The sequence below is a fragment of the Tachypleus tridentatus genome, unplaced genomic scaffold, assembly GCF_004210375.1.
Source record: "Tachypleus tridentatus isolate NWPU-2018 unplaced genomic scaffold, ASM421037v1 Hic_cluster_2, whole genome shotgun sequence".
NCBI lineage: Eukaryota > Metazoa > Arthropoda > Merostomata > Xiphosura > Limulidae > Tachypleus > Tachypleus tridentatus.
In genome coordinates, this window is record NW_027467782.1 from 22,711,422 (window position 1) to 22,722,306 (window position 10,885).

General features: G+C 33.4%; 1 long non-coding RNA gene across 1 annotated transcript; it reads left to right on the forward strand.

The window, feature by feature from the left end:
• Nucleotides 1-8,802: 8,802 nt before the first annotated feature.
• Nucleotides 8,803-10,296, forward strand: LOC143243320 (uncharacterized). Its single transcript, XR_013024252.1, has 3 exons — nt 8,803-8,890; nt 9,136-9,279; nt 10,180-10,296. It is a non-coding gene; the product is annotated as an uncharacterized LOC143243320 (long non-coding RNA).
• Nucleotides 10,297-10,885: the final 589 nt, after the last annotated feature.

A 10,885-nucleotide genomic window follows, 5' to 3' on the forward strand; every position in this document is an offset into this window, starting at 1 on the left:
GATAATAATTATAAAAACTATGACAGTCCGTCTATGTCAATAAAAGATTTTTTTTTACTTTGTTATAAATTGGTCTTTTACAATACAGGAGTGTGTATGTGTTTTCCTATAGCAAAGCTACATCGTGCTATCTGCTGTGTCCACCTAGTGGAATCGAACCTCTTATTTTAGCGTTGTAAGTCTAAAGACTTACTGCTGTCCCAGATGGGGGATTATACATACATTATTCAGATACAAATGTAAGATAGATACAAAATTAAAATGTTTATTTTGTAGTAGAATGAACCATCCTCACACTTAGAGTTGAAAGTCAAGAATGGACATCACTCTTATTAATATTTAACAATTCATTGCGTAAACAGTGTACTGTATGTTAAGTAATTGTGTGCAACATACTGTAAGCCTTATTAGTATCAAATAATACATGATGTTAAAAGTGTATTATGCGTGAATTATTCTTGTCAAAGTATAAACCTTATTCATATCTAATAATACACGGTGTTAACAATGTGCTGTGTTAAGTAATCTTGTAAAAAATACTATAAACCTAGTAATATTTAATAATACATCGTGTTAACAGTGTGCTACGTGTTCACTATTCTTGTGAAACATGCTATAAATCTTTTTAATATATAGAAATAGATGCCGCTAAAAATGTGCTATCTAACCTATAAACAGAAATATTAAGTTATAAAAATACACGATTTAAATCTGTGATAGTTTATTAATTTTTAAGCAGTACTGTCAATGACGAAAGTATAAATTTGACTACAGAAGCTATGAATAAAACCAAACATGAAAGTCGTCAAGGGCAATATAAAGTACGCGTAAAAACGTTTAATCCAGTTTATTTTAGTAGAGTCAGACTGTACAGTTATTTCTGGTCAAATGCCAAGGACTGCTGGCCAAGATTAATTTATCGATTTTTTCCTTGGTACTCAGTGTCTTAAGGCCATTGACTACAGAGTTTAATAGTTTCTTGTCTATGACAAAAACTCGTTTAATTCGCATGATTTTCATTAAAAAGTGATTTTAAAGAGCTTTGGAAAAATGCTTTTTGATTAAAAATTATTAGAGAAAGATAGTTAGAAATATTATATCCTAACGATATTAAGTAAGGAATAATGTTATTAATATCATAATTATATATCGTTATCCTTGACCCTTCTCTTTCTGGGGCGAAGGTATTACAATCGGGTCCGTGTGTGTGTATCTGTATTTTTCTAAAACTAATAGAAAGATAAAACAAGCTGACAAATCAGTTTGGGACAGCCCCTCTTAAATTTAATCACATAAAAATCAAGATCAAGATTCTGGATAACTTCGAAGTTTTTTTTTTTTTAATAATTGGAAGATAGGATATTTTTGCAACTTGGGGTTAATAACTTTGTGAAGTGTGATCGAATTTGTATCAAATTTCATCAGTACATTATGGCTGAGAATCATCATCACACTACAAGTGATGCATGATTACGGATTTTAGAAGGATTTTCTGAGTTTTCAAAATCCCGGAAAGGGATGGGGGAGTGCAATTTCTTTAATTGCTATTCTTTTAATTTAGGCTCTACGCTAGTACAGCGGTATGTCTCCGGATTTACAACGCTAAAATCAGGTGTTCGTTTGCCGTCGGTGGGCTCAGCAGATCGCCCGATGTGATTTTGCTATAGGAAAACACACATTTTAATTTAGTTTACAAAAATACATTATAATATACCTTTAAATGTCTATAAATGCATTAGTTCTAACTGTTGTCTTTCCCCAAGTGACTCTGCGGTATGTCTGGTAGATTATAACGTAGAAAACCGAGGTTCGATATCCGCTTGGCCACTGTGTAGTTTTGTATGCTTAATAGCAAATAAATATAATTACTTGTAGATTTAGAATTTAGCTATCTGCAGGTCGTTACATGTATCTCATGTGCGTCATGACACAGTTACCTAATTCCCTGCGATGTTTGTCCACATTTTTATTCTTTATCAAAGAGGTATTGCATCTGCTAAAGTAGACTTACGTCTGGGTATAAACAATCTATCAGGCGAACTTAGTAATATCCCTGTTGGAAACTTTCTTTGTAGAGACGTAATAAAGAGAAGTAAGCTATCTTACAGGGACTAAATCTTCAGAACACAAGTACTTAAAAACCGAAAATTGGAATACGTGTGGAGCAACTTCCGAAATAATTTCTAAGAAAACCAATGTGATAAGTGGAATGGAAAAAAACAAATTTATTGTAGAATTAGAAGCACGTGATGATATTATACTTACAGCGATAATGATATGATCTGATATGCACGAGAACCTATGCATCACACTCTATTGATACTAAAGAACTGTTAATTTGTTTGTTTGTTTTGAATTTTGCGCAAAGCTACGCGAGGGCTATCTGTGCTAGCCGTTTCTAATTTAGCAGTGTAAGGCTAGAGGGAAAGCAACTAATCATCACCACCCACCGCTATCTCTTGGGCTACTCTTTAACAATGAATAGTGGGATTGACCGTCACATTATGACATATCCGCAGCTGAAAGGGCAAGCATGTTTGATGTCGACCGAGATTCGAACTCGTGACCCTCAGATTACGAGTCGAATGCCTTAACCATCTGGCTATGTCGGGCCGACTAACGAATCAGAAGAGGTGAAAAATGTATCAATAGAAAAAACACGTATTATCAAACAAATCAAAATAATTATTTTTTATTCGAGGATGGTCACGTAAAAAAACAGTATTTAAGAATATTTTGGATGTTCGCGCCCGCGTCGCGCTAAACATGCTCGCCCTCCCAACCGTGGGGGTGTATAATGTGACGGTCAATCCCACTATTCGTTGGTAAAAAAGTAGCCCAAGAGTTGGCGGTGGGTGGTGATGACTAGCTGCCTTCCCTCTAGTCTTACACTGCTAAATTAGGGACGGCTAGCACAGATAGCCCTCGAGTAGCTTTGTGCGAAATTCCAAAAACAAACAAACAAACAGAATATTTTGGTATGTTTCGGACTATAAACAATTTAAAATTGTAAGTCACAGTTTGAAATTGCATATACTATGACAGTTTCCTTAGGATATCTATTCCTTGCTCATAAGGCAAATAAATGAATAGGAAAACAAAACTCGGTCATAATATCCCTACGTATTTAGAAGTTAATTAAGTTAATGGCCATTTTGGCCAACTGACCACTGAACACAGATACATATATATATATACTAGCCACTGATGAATGTGTGTGTGTGTTTTAACATTCATCCCCCAGCGTATGTTAACTGCAATTCGCCCGACAGTATACATGGTTTGTATCAAATACAACAGCCCTGAAACAGGACACACTTTTAAGTTCATATGAATTTTCGTTTAATAAGTTAATATGAATAAACTTCTGTATACCAGAGACTATTATGTGTGTGTGTATATATATATTTATATATGTTTATGGCTTAAACATTTATGGTTATAATATATATATAGTTGTTTATACAAAAGGCTGCATACATATGTTTTTGTCTATACCACAAACCTTTTGGTCTTTATATATGCAAAAACGGCTCGTTTGGGTTCAGAAAATATTTTACATAAAAGAGCGAACAACATTTCGACCTCCTTCGGTCATCGTCAAGTTCACAAAGAAAGAGGTAACTGACCGGAAGCTGACCACATGTTTGGAAAGGGTTGTGTCACTGAGTGTCGGAATGTAGAGGGCGGTGTTAGATGTTTGAATATATAATTTTATTTATTTTATTATATTAATATAGGTATAAAGGCGTTCCTTTATATTGGTTTATTTTGGGTTTAAATTGTTGTATAAGTAAGGCTTCTTTAATTTTACGTTTGTTTATGTTTGTTTCTTTATTTAGTATTTGAGTGTTTTCTATGGTTATGTTGTGTTTATTTGACTTGCAGTGTTCGAAAACGTGTGAAGGCGACTATTTATGCCGCCATAAAACTATGCTCACCAGATAAAATTAACGACGAATTCGACAAAATAAAACAATACTTCATCAACATCAATAAGTTTCCTCCACAAACCGTAGAAAACATTATACGCACACACCTACACAGAAAGCAAAATCAACCAACTAAAGTAAATATATCTCACGAATCAAAAAATCACGAAACCATATACTGCTGTATACCATATGTTCCTGACATCAGCAAACAAATAACCAACATTTGGCAAAAATTAGTAACAAAATATGACATTCCAGTTAATACCAAATTTATTCAAAAACCCGGCACAAAACTGAGGTCTATACTATGTAAAAACTACACTGACAAACACCACACCAACATTATTTATAAAATACAATGTGATAACTGCCACGACTTCTATATTGGAGAAACAAGTAGAAAAATGGAAACCAGATTCAAAGAACATAAAAAAGTCACCTTCACACGTTTTCGAACACTGCAAGTCAAATAAACACAACATAACCATAGAAAACACTCAAATACTAAATAAAGAAACAAACATAAACAAACGTAAAATTAAAGAAGCCTTACTTATACAACAATTTAAACCCAAAATAAACCAATATAAAGGAACGCCTTTATACCTATATTAATATAATAAAATAAATAAAATTATATATTCAAACATCTAATACCGCCCTCTACATTTCGACACACAGTTACACAACCTCTTTCAAACATGTGGTCAGCTTCCGGTCAGTTACCTCTTTCTTTGTGAACCTGACGATGACCGAAGAAGGTCGGAACGTTGTTCGCTCTTCTATGTAAAATATTTTTTCAACCCAAATGGGTTATAGATTAGCAAAGGTTATCTGCTGCCATCTACCGGCAAATATGCAAATTTCCCGTGTTCACAACTTCATTCAGCTGTCTGTCACGTCACCCTAAGGATGAAGGTCGTTGTTTACGACATTGGTAACTACATTGACCATTTTCGTGTTCATTGATTCGTGTTCTCCTTGGTGTATTTAGTAAATCCCCAAACTAATATTGCTATAATACCAATGTAATTCATTTTTTTACAAATAATAGTATGCTAAGGAAATTTATGATGCGTTTATGTTCAAATAAATTGTTAATGTTATTGATTATTAAATAAATATAATTGTTACTGTACTTCATTCTGAGTTCTGTGACTTCAGTATCAGTTTGTAATATTTTTAGAAGTGTTCCTACTTTTTAATAGGGCCCGGCATGGCCAGGTGGTGGAGACACTCGACTCGTAATTCGAGGGGAGCGATTTCAAATCCCCTTCACACCAAACATGCTCGCCCTTTCAGACATGGGGGCGTTATAATGTGACGGTTTATTCCACTATTCGTTGGTAAAATAGTTGGTGGTGGGTGGTGATGACTAGTTGACTTCCATTTAGTCTTACACTGCTAAATTAGGAACGGTTAGCGCAGATAGCTTTCATGTGGCTTTGCGCGAAATTAAAAAAAAAACTACTTTTTGATTTATACCTCAAATTGATGTGATAGAAAAGTTTGTAGTCTGAAGAATAAAACCATACATGCGATAAACTCCAACATTTGCTATTAAAAACTAACTTAGAATAAACCTGAATCTAGTTTCAAACTATTCTAACTAAACGCTTCATAACTCGTGCATTCTATGAAACTTATTACTTCTTACGAAGGTTGGTAACATTATTCTGCCTTTCATTATTTTCTTCTCTTATAATAGCTTTTATACTCAGCGATATAATATTTACAAATCAGGGGTTCGATTCCCCTTGGTAGACTCAGCAGATAGCCCGATGTGGCTTTGCTATAAGGTAACACACACACAATATTTACAAAAGAGCGAACAAGAAGTAAATATTATATTAAATGTAACATCAGAAAAATAAGGAAAAGATTAAAATATGATAGTGCAAACAAGAATCTGCATAATGTTATTCATATTTAAAACAACTATAGACGAAAATAAGTTAAGTATCTGGTTAATCTTAAATCTTAATTAGAAATTAATAAAAGTGCCTTAGGCATCGGTTCACTTTACTTACCGTGATGTTATGGTTTTGAAATACTTCTCTTTCGCTGTTTTTTATATATAGATGTGGTATAAATATTTAAATACGCCAGCTTATAACCCTATGAAATATGTTTCGTAGATAACTTGGTTAGCTAGCTCAACTTAGACAAGGACCCGGCATGGCCAGGTGGCTAAGGCACTCGACTCGTATTCCGAAGGTCGCAGGTTTGAGTCCCCATCACATCTAACATGCTCGCCATTTTCAGCCGTGGGGGTGTTATATTGTGACGGTCAATCTCACTATTCGTTAGTAAAAGAGTAACCCAAGAGTTGGCAGTGGGTGGTAATGACTAGCTGCCTTCTTTCTACTCTTACACTACTAAATTGGGAGGGCCTGGCATGGCCTAGCGCGTAAGGCGTGCGACTCGTAATCCGAGGGTCGCGGGGTCGCGCCAAAACATGCTCGCCCTCCCAGCCGTGGGGGCGCTATAAAGTGACGGTCAATCCCATTATTCGTTGGTAAAAGAGTAGCCCAAGAGTTGGCGGTGGGTGGTGATGACTAGCTGCCTTCCCTGTAGTCTTACACTGGTAAATTATGGACGGCTAGCACAGATAGCCCTCGAGTAGCTTTGTGCGAAATTCCAAAACAAACTAGCTAAAGATAATTGTTAAAGAATCCAAAATTGTATAAAGGATATAAAATAAACAATCTCGCTCTTTCTTTTATTGTTATATTCCCAATGACCTCATTATTTTATAATCTGTTTTGTTAAACATAACAACAAATTAATTTAAATGATTAAGTACTTGTGTCTTTAAACTAAAAACTGAAAACCTATAAAAAAAACAGTGGAAATAAGTCCTATTTCAAGGTATGTTTTGTCTCTCTTCTTGATTCAAAATAACGAAGTAATACATTTTCTGACAATTCATGGTTACCATATAAACATCGAATGAACCAACACTATTGATGATTGTACACACCGACTCATACTGATCAAGCTTGAGTTCGATAAACGATTAAACCTTTTAAAAAATGTTCCAGATTTCGCTTTATTAAAGGCTCAAGAAGTTAATTTTGAAAAAAAGATTGTATCATTTCTTTCTGTGTAAATGTTACACAGCACTCTATATGTTTGCCTTAGGCCTGCACTCTTAACATTAACCATATTAACCACAAAAGATATTTCAACCCCTACATGAAAAGTATGATGAATTGTTGTTGTTTTTTTGACATACTGATCACATATGTTTACAAAATGGAACTATTTTCCATACAGTGAATGTTATGTAGCTGTAGTACTTATAAGACAGTGCAAGAAAGAAATATTACAAACAAAGTCTGGTGTTATACCACTGCAAGTTTCTTGTTGATGATAACCTATACTCTTCAAGTAAAATTTGAGTTTACCACAAAAACTTTGTTTTATTTATAAACATACATATATAAGTAGCGGTGGGTGGTGATGACTAGTTGCCTTCTCTCTAGTCTTACACTGCTAAATTAAGGACGGCCAGCACACATAGCCCTCGAGTAGCTTTGCGCGTAATTCAAAAAACAAACAAACAATCTAGCTGAGTATCCACAAGCGCAAATGACGTCGGATTCTAAACATTTATATTAGATACATACAAAATAGGCCCACTTTTGTATGCAAATTGTATTAAATAGGCTATGTTGATATTGAATTATACCAAATACGTTTGCTTGGGAAATACTTTGATATAATAAAATGTATTCATTGGGCATTTAATGCCCTGGAGGTTTCGGTGCTGGACTCTCAATCCGAAACGCTATGTCAATCAAAACTCACGCTATCAGCTTTGGGGTGTTACAAAATTATGGTCAACTCTGTCATTAGTCGGTAGGTAGCCTGTGAGTTGACCATAAGCATAAAACAGTTTGTTTTAACATTTGTAATTTTTACATTTGTTGAAAGACAAAAGTTCGATAATTTATTTATTATTCCAGCATTATCTGAAGAGGAGAAATCCAATAAATGTTTAAATATAACATAAAAGTTCATTTGTTAATATTTGTAGTACTATAACAAATGTTATGAAAATAATAAAACTGTACAGTGCTTATCAAACAAAAATAAATAATACATACTCGGCGATGGATTAATCCAAAAGAAAGAGAGAAACATTTAGGCTAATTTTAGGTCTAATTTACCCTTCAAATAATATTATTAACTCTTGAAACACACAAATTACCCTACAGTGTTTACGTTTTATCGAACGTTTCTCACATAACGTTATGGTTAAGGGGAAATGTGGGTTTTCATTTAGCAAAACCACTTGCGGCTATCTGTTAATTCTACCAAGTTGAATCGAACCCATGATTGTAGCGTTGGAAATCTGTAGACTTATCTCTGTACTAGCGAGAGACTGATGGTTAAGCTAATACTCGCTGATTGAATGCTGATCTTGGTGGAAGAAGCTTGCATTTTATAAATCTAACAACATATATTTATGGTATGAATGCGTTTTCCAAAACGTTTTCATTATAATATATTATTGTCATAATACATTAGTATTAGGCCTATTGTAGATTTTGTCACTTCACTATTTATCATGTCTCTTAAGGTTTGTAATATTATTATACACTATTCTTCAAAATCCCTAAGGTTCTAGGTTTTAAAAAAAATGTAGTTAATAATATAGTAGGCTTCCAGTTAATGTTTCATGATAAGAATAACTGAAGAAACATTTTTGTTTTTGACCAACGTCCCCAAGAAATATAGGAATTTGACTCTAAACCGTCAGAAGAGGCTTATCCCCACTCTTACGTTTTATGTAAGTCATTATCTGTTGTTGAATATTGTTATGTTGAAATTGAATATTTTCATTTTTATCATCATTCAAGCAGTTCTTATAAGACGGGATTGTTGGAAACCTTCGTTCAATGTCGACAACAACACCAACCTTGAGCAAATCTCCTGGTGATGTACAAGTATTTATACCCTGTTTTGAATATGTTTACTATTTATCTCTACCATAAATTCTTGGTGACATTTAATTAAACATTTGGAATGTACCAAGCTTACAAGAATAAATTTTGGATATTGAAATTTTATTTAATATTGCCTTGAGTGATAGAAAATTATTTTTAATCTATGTTGTTTAAATACCCTTAAACAAAGGGTTTTTATTTTAAAATCATGGTAACAATCTATATATCCGATCATCTTTTCTCAGTTTCGAGAATCCACGGCTGAAACGTAGAGAGTTGCAAGTGAAAATGACGTATAAAATTGACCCAGTCTTAGGTCCATAAAAACGAGAAAATTACCAACATTTCCTCAAAGCACGTGACCGAATGGAGAGGCTATATGTTCTACAGTAAGTGACACATATTCAATGAAAATGTGTATTGACAGCAAAGTTCACACCTTTCATCATTCTATTGCCGTTAATATGTTTAAGATTTGATATAAGTCGCAAACCTATGTTCTTGTAATATATGCTGGGTGAAAGTTACAGTGGTAATGATAAGGTACTATGTCTGTATGCACTGCATGCCAAATAAGGTATGATTTCACCAAGACAACACATTCAGCCCACGTTTAAATGAACACGAGAGGCCCTTTATAACATGTATTCACAAATTGAAATTAATTTGCAGACATCTTCCGTGAACTTCTGTATTAATGAACTGTTAAAATGAACTCTCGAAAGTCGTTATCTGTAGATGTTTGATAAATATTGAAAGAAAGATAAAGTGGAAAAGGGATAACTTTGTGTATTAGAAAGTGCGCTGCATAGAAACAGCGACTTATGAATGACACCACCAGTAGTTAAAGAAGAGGCAGTATCTAGACATTCATCCTTGTGTAGTTACCATAGATTGTGTATTACGTTTATACTCATATAAGAAATGAATATATATTTATTTCACGCCCTAACAACCAGAAACAGCCTCGAGGGAAAAATTGTACCACTGAATTAAAATAATGTGGAAAATAAACATTCATTTGTATTTCCAAACATTAAAACTTCATATTAATATCAATCAACATCTTTTAATTTATTCCATTTTGTACATCTAAATGAAAGTTATGAATTTTTATTTTAGTTTTAAAGTACAGTTCCAACGCAATTAGTAATGGTTGTGAATATATTTATTTATATGAGTGTTACATGGCACCCTTAGCCACAAAGCAGGAAAAGCACAATAATTTAAAATAAAATTGAAACAATTTGCTCTTCTAACTTGAGTAAAACGCATTTTATTGATTTTAGCCAATCGTTCTTTCACAATCTCGGTTACCGTGATGTATACCATTGCCACTACTTACCTTCCAAATGCCATAGTTTACTGATGAAAACGCGTCATGTAAGTTTTCAATTATTTCTAACTGTTTAAATCACAGAGGGGATTTATTTCAGTAAGGATATGATTTTAGGTATAAACTGAGAAGTACAAGCTCAACTGATGATACGATATTAGAAGAAAAGATGTTTGTGAACAATTTCTGTAGCAACTATAGAACTTTTTTAATTTTGAAAAGAATGATTTATCATTTTGTATGTTATTTGAATTACGAGGCTGAATTATGATAAGAGAATACATATTATTTTATGGAACAAGATAATGTATGGTTAGATAAGTCATTTCACTTTCGAACAAACGAAGTTTCTTATTGCCATCAAGGCCTTTCCTTTCTTAAAACCCTGTATGTCCTGAATAGCACAGTGCAGAGGCAAACCGTGTACTTCGTTTTTCGAATCAAAACAAAAACAAAATTTGTAGTTTGAAAAATATACAATAATCGGAACGTTTTTTAAAACGATTTAGGAATAAATAAAATCAGTATTTTAAATCTACAACAAAAACAAGCATATTTAATTGTTTCTTAAAATAAGTACAGTGAAATGTTTTGAAAATTTCATAGTTAAGAATCTATGTTAATATCACATATATACGTTGGTATAAAATTAAGGTAGA